Source organism: Ischnura elegans, chromosome 3 (assembly GCF_921293095.1).
Source record: "Ischnura elegans chromosome 3, ioIscEleg1.1, whole genome shotgun sequence".
Lineage (NCBI taxonomy): Eukaryota > Metazoa > Arthropoda > Insecta > Odonata > Coenagrionidae > Ischnura > Ischnura elegans.
In genome coordinates this window covers 6,954,168-6,969,613 of record NC_060248.1, presented here as the reverse complement: position 1 = coordinate 6,969,613, position 15,446 = coordinate 6,954,168, and the positions used below count along the sequence as shown (strand labels likewise).

The 15,446-nt window shown below is 39.3% G+C and overlaps 1 protein-coding gene across 1 annotated transcript in view; it reads right to left on the bottom strand.

Annotated features, from left to right (window-relative positions):
• LOC124154908 overlaps positions 1-15,446 on the bottom strand; it is a 203,058-nt gene that overhangs the window by 41,029 nt on the left and 146,583 nt on the right. The gene's annotated exons all lie outside the window — the stretch shown is intronic.

Sequence of the window (15,446 nt, the reverse complement as noted above, 5' to 3'; positions counted from 1 at the left end):
CTTCAGTAAGATAAACATATTTTTCAACGTTTTGGAAATCATTTTTTTACATTTTCAATTATTTTGGCAGTTGTTTTGATTTTAGCTTTTATAAAATAAACTACGGCAGAAATATATTGAAAATAAATATCTTAAACGTCGACAAATGTGTTTCTTTTTCATGAAAGACTGTCGGTCGTGTATCTCCCACAGAGGAAGTCCTCGTGAAAGCTTATGTCATTGTACACGTGGAGACTTTGAGACTGGAAAACCCAATATATTAAATAAAAACTGCTGTCTTGGGTGCTAAATTTGGCACATAGTAAACATTAGCAATGAACTGTCCGTGGGATGCATAAGGTTCCATGACCCAAGCGTCAATTTCGGAATTAAATTAAGAAATTAGTTGGAAACAGGCTAAGTAAGCGAAAAAAATAGCCCGAAACTTGAGAACGCGCGAACGTACCATTGCGTTAGTCAATTATTTTCTGGCGTTTTTCAACCGTGTTCTGTTAGCTCAAGCCTTGAGTCGTGGGAAAAGACATGTTTTAATGAAAAATAACATTGATCAAATGCAAAATTAAGAAGTAAACTCCGGAAAGATACATCCATGCGACAAAGTAACAACTCAAATCGATTTCAAAGACGTTTGTGAAGCAGTTTCCTTATAGTTCTTTCGAATAAAAATACTTAGATGGCGAAGAGTAAGCGATATATTTTTTTCGATATACACCCCAATGCTGTGAAGTCTATTTTTCGCAAAGCTCTGAATTTATATATTTTACCAGTATATTCCGCAAATCGGTCTTGCGGGCGGACCAATGTCGCCCACTCACTCACTCGTGATACGATTCCAGAACCCGTCAAGGAACGGCGCACAGTGGTCCCAAATCGAAAAAAAGCTGGCCAAAATTAATAACGTCGTAATTTTAGCTAAAACAGCAACAAAAGTGGATGTTTCTTCCTGATTTTGATCGTCTGAATCTGATTTTGGCATTATTTTTACGATGTTTCTTCATTTTATCATTATTTGAGCTGTTATTATTTAAACAATTTTTAGAAAATCTCGATATAGATGTCATTGCGATTGGCGATAACATGGTGTTCATGGAGAGTTTAAAACAGTATAATTTTAAGGTAAAATATGTATAAATTGTTGTTAAAACCCATTACAGAATTTACGACATGAAATTGGTGAGATTCGAACCCGCAACCATCAGCATAGTTGGTGAGATACCAAAATCGGAAAAAAATACACTCACCCAATTTTGTCTTCCATATATTTGATAAGTCACATAAGATGAAATAAAATGATTAATATTAAGAACATTGAGGAAAATAATGTTCGAATTGCAATAAAATCGCTTTCATGTATCACAAAGAACAAATTTTAAAATAATCGTCGTCCGATGTCACCCCATCGGACTCATGGTCGCTCTGCGAATCACTTAAAATTAGCAAATTTTCACCTCACCTGATAGGCTGATCTCGTTTTTTTGTAACTCCTGATGTAATTAAAATGTATGATTCAGATATTTAAAGGAGTCCTCGAAAGATATCTTCATAATTTAACATTCTTGGGTATTTTCTTGTGCAATGCTCTCGGAATTTCCTCATATCTATGTTCCTGGCCTCCAATTATTCCTCCGTTAAAACTTCAATTGTAAGAAAGCATTCTTTGGAAATTGCTGTTCCATCAGCACTGTATCAGCACTTTAATTACCATGAGCAGAATATAATACCAACCATAATCGAGGCACAGCTCAGCTATTTCAATGCAATACTGGCTGAAGGCTTCATTATTTATCTCATAGCCGCAGGACAGAGATTTTAATATCACTGAAAGTCTATGAATAAGTCTTTCATCGATACCTGTCGTGATAATTACAAATCACATTAATAATTACATTTCATACACATAAAGCATTTATTCGTAGATTTTCAAAATTATGGAAACGGGTCCAATATTTCTTACTTTTTGATTATAATTTTATATTTACACGTAATTTCATCTTGTCTAAAATGAAATCCAGAATCAAAACTTCACTTTTAAAAATATGATGGTTGAGGTTAATGAGAGATTATTTTTTACACTGCATATATTCACCGACTGTGCATACACGGTAATCATTTGCACTCACTAGATGCGAGAGGGAGATATTGATATGCTTCTGGAGGGAATTTCATTTCCTTCTGCAACCAGCTTTTGAACATCTCTTTGAAATGCTCATCTGTCCTCGAGCTTTGATTCCACTTTCTCAGGTATTTCAAGAAAACATTCTTCGCACAAAACGCGTCAGAATATTTTTTGCGTGCTTGATTTCATTCAGTCGAAATCTTGTTTTCAAATATTCCTTCTTCTTCGCTTATTAATATTCTTTTCTCTCTGTGATTTTATTGTACACCGCAAGGTACGAAAAAATTTGCGGCACCCATAATTCAAATTTAATAGGAGTATTTACGGCTGATAGGATGAATGTGATTTCTAAAAGTTGTCTATTTTTAACCAATAATAAACCGGAAATTATGAGTTGACATTGAATAAAAGATATACAAGCTTATATAGACTTGCCTCTGAGTTTCCGGCGTGTCCTGAAATTTGAATGCCAAACATTGGCAAACCAAGTGCTTTAATTATCTGGACAGGAGAAGTTTCTCGAGTTAGCCGTGTTAACGCAGTTCGGAGCACAGCACTTTTTCACTAAGAAAATCATTATGTAAAACTGAGTGGGAAATATTCACCTTACCGTGCATTATTATTAAAAAATGCACTTGCAAGATTCACGCTCCATTGGCGGGTTTACACGAATTTTTCCCTCCGAATTCAAGCCTATCTACGTCTATGGGCTGTTGAAATGATTATGTGAACAATTCTTGGCATTAGGGAGCATTTATTTCTCTTAGCGCCAATACCTTATTTCGGAATAACGTGCTGACAACGCTATACAGCATGTAAGGGATCTCTTCTCTATAAAAATATGAGGAAAGTTTTGCAGAGAAAAGCATCTTGTGGTTGCTGTAAAGTTCTCGCATAAGGACTTTAAGTATTCGCTTTTGATCACTCATAATGTTTCTCATTAAGAGCATGAAAACCGGCCCTCATTGGTTTCATGAATATTTGAAGGTGAGTGCACAAACGAGAAGTGTGCATGCGATAGGCGTGAAGTACTTGATTTATGTAATCGTACAGGATGTAGAATTATGCAAAGTATACACCATGCAAGTTTGACCACCGATACAGGAATATTTGAGCGATAATGCCACAGTCTCCCGCCGGCCGCCCTCAGCGGAGCGGTGCACCGCTCAACTTAAAACCCTCTAGATGTCGGATAGGCAAGTATAGGCAAGATTTTTTTTCTTCGTCTTGTTGTACATACTCTTCCAAAGGATTCAGCATAGGAATCTTCGAGGGGCACGGAGGGGCACAAAACTATATCGACACATTTGACTAAAAATAGGCCCAAAAATAGCTAACATTATAAATAATTAAATATTGTTAAAATAAATTATGAAACGAACAAAAATCACTATAATATTGTGAAAAAATATGCAAACTTACCGTATTAAAATTGACAGATGAATCCCATGAAATTAAAATAGTCATTTATTAAGTTGAATTACCCTAAAATCGACTATTTCTACGCCTCGGGCGTTTTAGGCTGAACATGCCCATGTTTGACGGGTTACACACGTCAACATAATAATCACACAGATCTATCAGGTACGAAATATTATAGCCCATATTCTGTAGAATCCGAATACATGACTCAAAACTTCCTCGTAAAAAGTCGAAAAAATGACTTTTGGCCAGCTTTTTTCGATTTGGGACGCCACCAGTCCATGTGAGGCTACGGACATCCGAATTCCACGTTAACTTATGGAGTTTCGTTACTTATTATCTTAGAACAGGATAATGATACGGGTCGGAAAGACGCAAATGATGTGTGCGGCAAATGGACAGCAACGTATAAAACTCGTCTGGCGGCCGATGGGAGAATCCTCTAAAAAGTGCACTAATATTCGTGTTAAAGGGGCCACGTGGTTTCACTCCGCGCATCCATTCTGCAGACAAAGAGCCTCTTGTCGGAAGGCGATGCTGCTGCCCTCGGCGGGAAAGACTCGAACCGTAATCCTGGACACGTGCCGCCGGGACCGTGACGTCGGCACACATCGCCCTACGGAGTACATGACGTCACCACTGCCTCGTGTGGGGGGGGGGGGTCGAGGGGGTGAACGTTGCCAAGGAGGCGGCGCCCCCTTCTACCCCCCCTGAATTAAGGGGGGGGGGGAGGGCGATGAAAATGGGGCTGTTCGCCAATTTTGCTACTGTCGATATGTACTTTAAAAAAACATATATTTTTCCGATTCTCCACGTGCCGCTGAAGACTATCGCCTGGTGGGATGTGCATTTGTTATGGCCACTCTTTTCGATGACAAGTGGGACGTAGCGCATTGCATAACGCATGTTGCCAAACACTCTTGAGGTTTGCTCGCAGAATACTATGAAGATGTAATACTGACGCTAATCGCGATGAAAAATCGTGGAATTTTACTCGTCCACTGATAGAGCCTAGCTGCCCTTGACGGGCACTTCCCTTTGATGGGCAGTATTTTAGATCCCGGAAACAGAACACTGAACCTCAAATAGCAGACACCCTCAATGACGGACGCGGTCAGCAGAAAATGTATACGTGTTTAGCTGCCCCAATAAACTCTAATATGGACTATGGATCAAGGGGATAAGGAGAGGCTGAATTCATCAAAACTATGGTGTTGCAGACGACTGCTGAAAATTTAGTGGACACAACGAATATCAAATGAAGAGATATTGAAACAAAGGAAAGAGCAAAAGGGAGAATAATGAAATCGGTCGTTAATGGAAAGAGTCCACTTATTGGGCATATAATGAGGCGTGGGGGGGATCCAACTGACAATCTTAGTGGGACATGTCGATGGAAAAAGTCCCAGAGGAAGGCCACGGCTCCGGCTTATGCGTAGACCAAATCATGAAGGATGTGGGATGCAAAATCTTCAAAGAAATGAGGAGGAAGGAGGAGGAGAGACGAGAAGAATGGGGAGGAACAACCATTCAAGCTGCTGCCGAACGATCTTGGGTTTGAATACCAGAGTAGCCAGGAAAATCCTATATCGAACACACTAAGTGCTATCCTTTGAAAATAACCTCTCCTCCAAAAAGCATTTATGGAGTCCTATTGCTTAAAAAGTTCTCATTCAGGAAAAAAACCCGGAGAATTCGGGAGAAAAACTTTGCTGCTGTACTGGTTATTGGTCCTTGGTATTTTTTATTGCCATGCATAGATACTTCTTAGTGGTTGTTGTGAAATTATAAGAATTTGGTACCACTCTATCATGGGAGACGGTTGTGCACGAATATATGGAGTAAAAGGGGATCTTGAACGTACATATGTGGTTTTGGTAATGGATATCGATAGCTAAGTTCTAGCAATACGTATCTCAAAAATAGCAAATTTTCAGGAGAGGAAAATCACGATTAATTTCTTTTACTTGCACACTGAAATTAAAAACCAAAAGTTCATGAAACTGAAAAAGAAGCATTCATTTGAAAATGAAGAGTTGTTTTTTGCTTGTATTTTATTTTTTAATTTTATTACACTTTGTTTAAGATACCTAACTCAAACCGGCCGAATTTGAGATACGTGTTGTTAGAACTTAGTCATCGATATGCCGACGGCCACCTCGTGTACAGACATTTGCAGTATGTTCATTGGGGAATATTTGAATTATAATAGTATTGTAACAAAATTTAGAGAACAAGAAAATTGCTGAGAGGAATTAAAAACAATATATTTTCATTGAATGACGCAGTAACAGCGCAGTTATGAACTGAATTTTAATAGTCCTAGAAGCAGCCCCCTCTCAATAGCACACACCTCTCAATTGCGAACAATTTTTCGGTCCCATTCACGTCCTCTACATGTAGGTTTTACAGAATAAGGTAGTTAGTTGAGTCAATGCATTGGACCTTTTAATGACGTCACAAAATCATGAAAATTGGGGGACAACTTATGCGATTATTTATTTTTTCCATTTTTAAATGATGACGGAGTGACTGAATCAGTAAGATATTATTCTTGTTATCCGCAGCTTACGTTTCCCTTCGATCCACCGCCAAATATCATTTCCATTTCGACGCGGCGTCCTCGCCAACACGAACGAACGCGAGGGGAACAACCCGAGGGGATGACAGGCACTCAATCATGGCAAAAGGAGAGACGAATGTGTTCTTCGGGCGACAGATACTAACTTAGGAGAGAGAGAGAGAGCGAGGCCTCGTCTTCTAAATTTGGATGTTGTCGGGGCGACGGTCGAGGAAAAAGAAAACAAAATGGCGGCGGACGTAGGAAATAAAAGGAAGTGGAGGAATGCGGTCGACGACAGCGCCGCGGGTGGCGGCGGGCGGACCCAACGGAGACAAGTGGCGAGAGAGAGAGGGCGGGGGCGTTTGGCGGCTCAAACACGAACTATTTCACCTATTGACGGCGATACAATTTAACCTAAAACTACGACCTCATTGCATTTGGCTAACTTTTTTCTTTTTGTAGTCACTGTCCACATCAGCCTACTTGTAGACATAGGATTTCCTGATGAAGAGGGTATTTCCACTGCGACAATTCAATAACAAACACAATGAATTCCGACGAATATTTCTCGGGTTCTCAGCCAGGTTAATGCTTTTATATAAGCCGACGTTAAATTGAAATTGTGTAAATTAACACAGCCTAGAGGATGGGAGACAAGTCGTCTCCCGAAACGTCAGCTTGTATAAAAGCATTAACCTGGATGAGAACCTGAGAAATATTCGTCAGATGTATTCACCAGGAAAAATTAAAATCGTTTACAATGAATTCCCATTGAGTTACTCGCGATAACCGTTCATAGTCCGTCACTACCACGAATCGCAATTCCCAAATCCCAAGGTTTATGAAAGCGATTTCTAAAAATCCGAAAAGGGAACGAGTTCTTTCGGCCTCAAGCAGAGGACTCATGATTAGTCTGCAAACGAGACACAAGCCGTGAAGAGTGACAAAATGCAACTCCAAAATGGACGAAATCCGTGCGGAAGATGGTCTATGTTGATCCTTATGGCTTGCGTCTAGACGGCTGAAATTCTAGGTCGACGACAGCGCCGCGGGTGGCGGAGTGAGGGAGACATGTGTCGATGGTCAATGTCCACGATATTTCGGACCACGTCAACGACCCCTACTTACCACAGTGAGATGTTTAAGATTAGGCCACGATCAGCAAAGAAGGCAACTCGGTCAAAGGACTATATATGTACTACGTCATCTCATTCCTCATCCAACGACCCACCAGAAAGACATCTCGGAATCCAACTCATGAAATTCTCTTTCTGAAACATCAATACGAATGGGAAACAGAAGTCATTCGTTCATTTACTAAAGTTATTATGCACGACTCTTTCCCAATTCAGAGAAAAATAAAACTTCCTGTGCTCAATAAATCACAGCCTGCAAATTGCGAATGTAGTAAAAATGTAATCCTTAATGTTTTAATAGTATCATCTTTCCTTTATGTTTTGGTTTTCGTGTACACATTGCTCTTTTCGCTAAGCCATGTCGCTCATCCTTGTAAATTGTTTTTCGTTTCAAGGCTGTTTCCAGATAGTACCCATTCAATGCACTGGTCTATTCTATTATTGCCAATAAGAGTTCGTCTGGAACACGATTGCTGTCAGAGCAGCACCTCGCCATTGGGTAAGGTTTTCTCGGGGTTTGCACCGGGTCAGGTCCTCCATTTCTCCTTCCAACGTTTCGATGACCTGAATACCTGATGACGATGGGCGAGTTGCTCATCGAAACGTTGGAAGGAGATATGGAGGATCTGACTCGGTGCAAAACCCGAGAAAACTTTCATGCAATTGTTCGCCGGAGGGGGGGGGGGAACAAAATTATATCGGCAGTGGGTGGTAGGTCATTTAGTTGACCACAGTCGTATGAACGAAAAAAGGAAACTACCAGATAGGCCCAGTGTATATGTACAACGTAAATAATTAAATACCAGAAAGAAAATTATGCCTACACTTCACTCAGTTAAATCTTACTAATTATATTAATGAATTTAGTAGTTTTAAATTAACTAGCTCCCAAAAACAAAGACAATACGTCAAAATTATCATCACTAAATGCAGGTCACCTCATTTCCTTAAATTCTGAAAATTTTGACGTATTTTTGAGCTGATATTAATTCAGCGAAGTCATCGAATTGACGAGCGAGACACAGTGACCTCAGCGGACGCAATAAAATCGGAGGAGAAGGCTCCCTTGCCCCACTCACGCTATCTCTATCTCAGCATGCCACACGTATTTACTTCGCATCATTAACTCGCGCGAGAGAGGAAAAAAAAACACTTACGCATCAGTTGGAATGAAAAAAAAGCAGAGGTGGAAGTAAAGAGGGGGCTGTCTGCGACCCCTCTCCCCCCCCCCCCAATTCTTTTGAAACCCAATTTAAATTAAAACGAAGTTTTTACAACTTTTTCCACTGAGTAAAGGTATTTTTAGTACATTTCCGTAAAAGGTACGATTTATATTGCGTTGGAAACAATATATTTTTAAACTTTCGGTCACATAATATCCGCATTTGGAAGTCTGCTGCACAGATAAAGCTTTACAACGATTTCTAATCATTGATAATACCGGCATTTCAATGTGCTATCGGTGCAGAAATTGAGTAAACTCAAGTTTGGACGCGAATACGAAAACAACGAAAATAAATATCAAACACGCTGACTAATTTGATGCGTAGTTTTCCGCGGCGTTGTCTAGATGATGTCTCCATGTTCCTGGGTTTCACCGCGTGGATTTTCTTTGTGACGACAGTTTCGCCGGTAATCCAACCGGCGTCTTCAGGTCGAAACTGTCGTCACAAAGAAAATCCACGCGGTGAAACCCAGGAACATGGAGACATCACGCTGACCAATGACGGAATAGAACGGAGCGGAGAACGTATAAGTACGTCGCTTAAGTTTCGTGTCGCCCAAATGATACAAAATCAATGACGCTATCTCTTCCTTCGTAGAGGACACTACAGTGAAATTTACACAATTTAAGGCAACAATATTTTCCTAATTAATACGAAAGAATTGATCACAAGATGCCCTCAGTTATACGATTTTGAAATAGAATTTGAGACTCAAGATAACAGTAGGTTGGCAAAAACTTGAGCGGGAAGCTATTTGATCAGCACATTAAAGGGAAAAGGATACGTCAGTAAGGCCATTAGGAAGATAATCGCGAAGCAAAGGGGAATATGTAAGTTAATGAACAGGAAGGAGCTTATGAGAGGATCCTTATGCAAAAGTTAAGAGAAAATGCTAGTGAAGAATCTGATCTGAAGTGCTAGCGGTTTATGATACGGACACAAAGACACGTGGTGAGGAGGCCGAGAAAAGACTGGAGGCATTCGAGATAAGGGGTGTGGCGGAGAATGGAGAGAGTGAAATGGCGACAACATCGAGTATACGTTGGCATGGTGCCGAAGGAGTTCGTTTAGCCTTTGTTTGGTGCATTAACGACGTATTTTTCAAAATAGTTCACAAAAGCACATCCTGTTCAACCACCTTATTCGTGTGAACGCTACGCATGGTAAAATAAAAATTTAATTACTAAAAATACCAAGAATCTCTTCAAGGTTTTTAACTATAACTTACGTCAAATTATTACCAGATTAATGATTTAATGCTTCACTTATAAAAAATTCGAATAACGAGCTTTTGTAAGAATAACGAAATTAAGTTTTCGATTAACCGACCCAGCCCGGCAATATATACATGTTTTTTCCGCAGTTTATCTTCGTGTGGACAGGAGGGAACCGACTTTTACATAACGGGGAAATTCGACGCGATGAGGCAGAATCTTTGGAATAACTGTGCCTGAAATGAGGATGATAGGGATTGTCCTAGGAGGGTGGGTAAGCCAAAGGTCAGACAATCGGACCGCGAGCCCAAAGTGACCCAATTGAGAATCGGACAGCGGAGGGGGCGAGAGCGCTCGTGCAGCCGGAGAACGAATCCCAAATCACGATTGTTCGCGAGAAGTCAACACAATCTACTCAAGATTTGTGAATGTATGTCTATATATGCCGGTGAATCAGTTGCAATGATACAAAGTGGTGATTGTGACCACTGAAAAGTAATTTGACCGCGAGAGTGAAATAAAATACACAAGGTATCGAGTTGGATTACATTTAGAGTTTCAGTTTTACATCTATTCTTTCGCGATTATTATTCTATGCGTGCACTACATAATATGATACTTATTATCTCTGAGCAAAACGCATAAGAGCACCAACGTTCATTCGAATCATTATACTTTCCTTTCTCTACATGTTTTCAATGAATATTTACGCCCGGTTGTTTCAATGTCTTCTGTTGTCATGGAAAAAAATAATGATATAAATTAAAAATACCGATATCAGAATAAGTCAAAGCGCATGGAAAAAGTAGAATTAAAGAATCTAATACAGCAGTCCTTTTTAAGCGCAATCATTCGAATTTTCGACCAAAACGTAGAGTGTTCGTCGCTCAACCTTTAAATATTGGATCTGTTAGATTGCATTACAAAATACGTTTTTAGTCTAAAATTGATGCGTAGATTCCAAAAAACATTTATATGAAAGCGATATCTCTAATAGCTTCTGATATACATCTGGGACGTTAAATAATAGCAATTATCGCTCCCTTATCGTCAATAGTGTATCAAATCAAAAGTCAATATATGTGTCCCATGACCAAAAAAAAACACTAATTTTGTGAAAATTAAAGCACAAATGCGGATTTTTTCGTACTAACTCCACAGACTATGTTTGCATAAAGGATAAAACGAAAGTCTTGTTATACATGACTTTCTCATTGATCTGATATAAACTATCAAATTTCCACTTCGTAAAAAGCATTTCAAGTGCTCTTAATAATGTGGAAACTGCAATATCTAAAGGGTATCACAAAAATAATTTAAAACTAAAAGCCAATGGCCTATTCTTTACCAGAACCAATTCTTACAGTCCACATTCTCATTTAATTTTGGGATAATTTCAAAAATTTGGGACACATATGTCCCCTCGAACCTTTAAGGGACTTGGTAATCTGAGCGAAAATTTCGAACTTTCAAGAAATCAGGGAATAAGTCTGTTAAGGAAACGGTGTAATTGGGTATTAAATAGAGAAGAAGGAGTATCGTAAAGTTCTTTCTATTTTGTTGTTTTCTTGCAAAAATATAAAAACATATGAATGCGATATAGGAAAGAGAGTCTGGTTCCAGTAAGAACAATCATGACGTCTGTTACTGAATAATGGCAAGAAATTTACAGAACTAATTTAAAGGCAAACTTTTACACCATTCACCCACGTTTAACAATCTGTGCATTTTGCACATACTACTTTCATTTTTTTCTGTCTATTCCCGTAGATAATAATTCTGAAATACTTTCAACACGACATTTTTATTCATCCCTTATCTTTCAAGTTCCTTACACACGATGTCCCTTTCTGAGAACGTTTAACATTCTCTCCTTCATACTACGTACTCAGATTTTATTTTTAATATTTTTACCTGCTTATGCTACGCTTCTTTCAACTTTCAACTCTCCTATCCGCCAGCCACTTCAAAGCGACGCATTTCTTCTCTTCTACATCCTCGAAACTTTTTCTCTGCACTTGAATTGTTTCCTCACATTGGTAGTTTATGATCACAATCAGACGTTAACATTCCTATGGCAGATTTGATGCAGTTCTCCATTCCTCCTCACAACTCTCAAATTACCATTTTTTATTTAATTACTCACAAACAGTCCATTTAGCCTTTACCTTGAGCATAAAACTTATAATCTGCAGCTCAAAAATAAATGAAAAATTAAAAAGTGTAAAAATAATTTAAAAAATTACGATTCAGGAGAAGAACGCTCTTCAAATCTGCGTCTTGGATGTTGCGAGGGACGTTGAGAGATCCAAGGAAAGGTTTTCAAAAAGGCAGGAAGTCTGTAATACGAGTAAAAAGAGATCTCTGCGCTAATGAATGAAGAATAACGCGGTATTGGACGATTCAAATGAAGAAATAAACTTTCAAGTCGGAGGGAGTGGGATGAAGACAACTGAGCAGTATTTTAAGTAAATGGGAGAACTTAGTCAGTTGGTATAGTTTCCATGGCAACGGGCCTAGTGAAATCTGTATAGAAAACTCCCTCAACAGACGCAAATGAGTAAATATCGCGATTAAAGTCAAATTATGAAAAAAAATTGTGCGAATGGAGCCACGCTCATTTCAAGTCGACGGAGAAAGTTTGGACTTGAAAAATAAAAAAATAACTGAATTATTTACGCACTACACTTCTGGTGATTTATAATCATGATGGTTGACGCGTGCACTGGAAGAACTTGTTGGTGAAAACCACCGAATATAATTCCAAAGAGAGAATTCTCCGGACGTCCTCTGGATGCATCGCCAACCAACCGCGAATGAGGGGCAGAACGATCGGAATATCACAAGAGAGAAATAAGCAATAATTATAGGGTATAACCTATATTCAAATCCGTAATAATGCAACCTACCAAAAAATTTCCCCATAGCAAAATTAGATTTGGAACGCTGTCACATTACACCCGCATATAAGGTCCGAACCACGAATATTACAAAAGGGAGGAATCTCGATTTGGTCATACTTAAAGAGAGTTGCCACCGACCGCGAATTTAAATGGATTTATAGAAGTCACCAGTCGCGTCGCTGATGACTGAGCGATCTCAATTCAATGGAGAAATCAGGTAAATTTGGCCGATATTATATTCGTGACGATGACAAATTCCTCACTTTTCAATGCTATTAATAATTTCTCGCGATAACAGATATTATATTTTAAATATTGAAATGAATGGATCGCTCTCACCTCATTGTTTTTGAACAGCGATTACTATAGGGTAGTTTCCTTCATAAAAGAAAACGAAAGGCATTGATTGCGATTCGTTACCCACCATTAGTGTATTCATAATACACAAATTATTTGGTTTCAGAAATCCCAGTTCAGACGAATGGCCACGGTCATTTTTAACCTCATTTGAAAAAGGCCAGATTGGCGCCCATGCGATGCCACTCCACGTGACGTCACAGGGACCTAGTTTCTATACGAGCAGTCAGGATTTTTATAACGTCTGAGATTAACTATGCATGCATGAGGCACAGAGCTCAGGGCAACATCTCTTAATAATCACACATTAAACATACCTAAGTTCGGAAAGTTTCCTTCGTTTGATAGGGAAATAATAATCCTTATTTAAGCCAAGCGCTACCTGCCAGCAGGGTACTCAGCTACCTGCTAGCAGCCTGCGTCGTATCAGCGCTCGAGCCTCGCCCCAAGGTCACCTCACACGCCGACAGTTGGAACCAAAAATACGTCACACAGACTTATCCCATCATTCCTACTTATCCGTCGCGTTTTCGCGCGCTTGAAAAATTTCACTTCTCATTTGATCGCGAAAAATAGATATCGTCATTTAAAAATCTAAAAGCGTGAAATACGTACTCCAGGAGTAATAATCTTTCGATTTAGGTAATAAAAAATGATAGGAAATCAACCTATTCTGCAAAAGGAGCAATAATGGCGACGTAACCAAACTTACCCGGGACGTACCTAAGGTGGAATCGCTGCATTCTCACATTAAACTGTTTTCGCGACGACGCTATCGATGGTGTACGAAGGGGCTGATCGGGCAAGGCGCATATATCACGGGAAAGCGTAGAAAAAAAGGAATAAGTACATGATCAAGATAACTTTCTTCATTATTAATCAGTTCTTCGTTTCAAAGACTGTGGACTTAGCTAATAAAAAAATGAGAACTTAAACGGTAGCTTCTCGTAAAATACATAAAATAAATAGGCACCGATTATTATCCGTGGGGCATTCTGTAGGCCATGGGGGCAAAAAGGATAAGTTGAAAAATTAAAAAGTTAGCCTTGACAATCGTTTAAAAAGTAGCTGCCTACTCATGCATATGATGTGCAGTTCTCGTGTGACCATCCTTAGGACTGGCTAAACTATGTCCAGTCTTCCATAATCGGCTCACTGTTTTATTCAGTACACACCAAGCAAAAGAAATCTTCTATGGAATTTCTATTCTTAGATTTCTCTGCCTTCTTAGAACTGCCGGATTCTGAAAATTCAGTTGTATTCGTCTTTTTGTTTTTTTAATTAACCAATTTAAAAACGGTAATATTCTGTTCTGTTAAAACTTACACATCTGATTGTTGCCTCTAGTGTTTACCGTTTGTTTTGGGAGCGACCATTATTGGTATGGGCCTGATTAAATAGCAGTGGTATGAATATCGCCTAAAGCGCTGCTGTTGACCGTCCTTCTATTTGTCCTAAAGATAATTGGTGCAAAAAATATGTAAAATCCTTTGCAAAAATCGTAAGAAAACAGCAACCGGCTGCATTGCAGAAGCAAAAAACAGTGGTCAGTGGACCCTCTCTGCACTGCTCACAACTCCGAGTTGGCTTCGGCTTTTAATTGACAAAACTATTGGTGGTTGTAGTTGTGCTGCTCTTCACACCTGTTTGTCCATGGTATTATGTATGGCGGTACATATCCGTCTTTCCCAAAGCCACAATATTAGAGAGAAACGTTCCATGGAACAAATAGAAAGCATGATTGATCACTAGACTATTAGTGCAAAAAATATAACATACAAACCTTAGCGAAAATCGTAGAAAAACATCTGAATTCGTTCTTATTCACTTTAAGGACAAACTCGTGTCTGCATTGTTTTGTTTTAACTGTTGTGGCGTCGCCAAATCGATCAGCTGACCTGGCCTACGCGTATCGTGACGCCATCTATTAGCGATTTGCGGAAAAAAACCCCACTCCCGAATTATACGAATGAGGATCAGTCTCAAGTGTGTCATTGTGAATGTGATGTCAACCACCGCGCATTTAAATGGGTCTCCAAAAGTAACCACTTGCGACGCTGATGAACGAATTGATTCTAGTTCCACGGGGAAATAAGGTATAATTAGAGGTTTTTAACCGAAACTTCATGATGCTGATGAAATATCTACATCAATATTCATGAAACTTGCTGATGATAACTATGCATGATGATATGATCTATCTAATTCATCACTTTTAAATGCAATTCAAATTACAAATATTTTACTGCAAAATGATGGAAAAAGTTGGATCGCAGTGCACTGATCACCACGCCGTGGACATTTTTGAAAGCCGATTAAAATACGACCGTAATGGCATCAGTCATAAGCCTTCTTTGGGGTGGCATTGGGCCTCCTCAATGCAATCCCCGCACTATGCTCCAGTGATGGCATGAACGACTCTTTTTGGTGAGCTGCCTCACCGCTCATAGCACACTCCAGAGAGCCGCTCGCGCAGTGCGACTCATCAAGGCGCTTCTGGGTTGAGGGG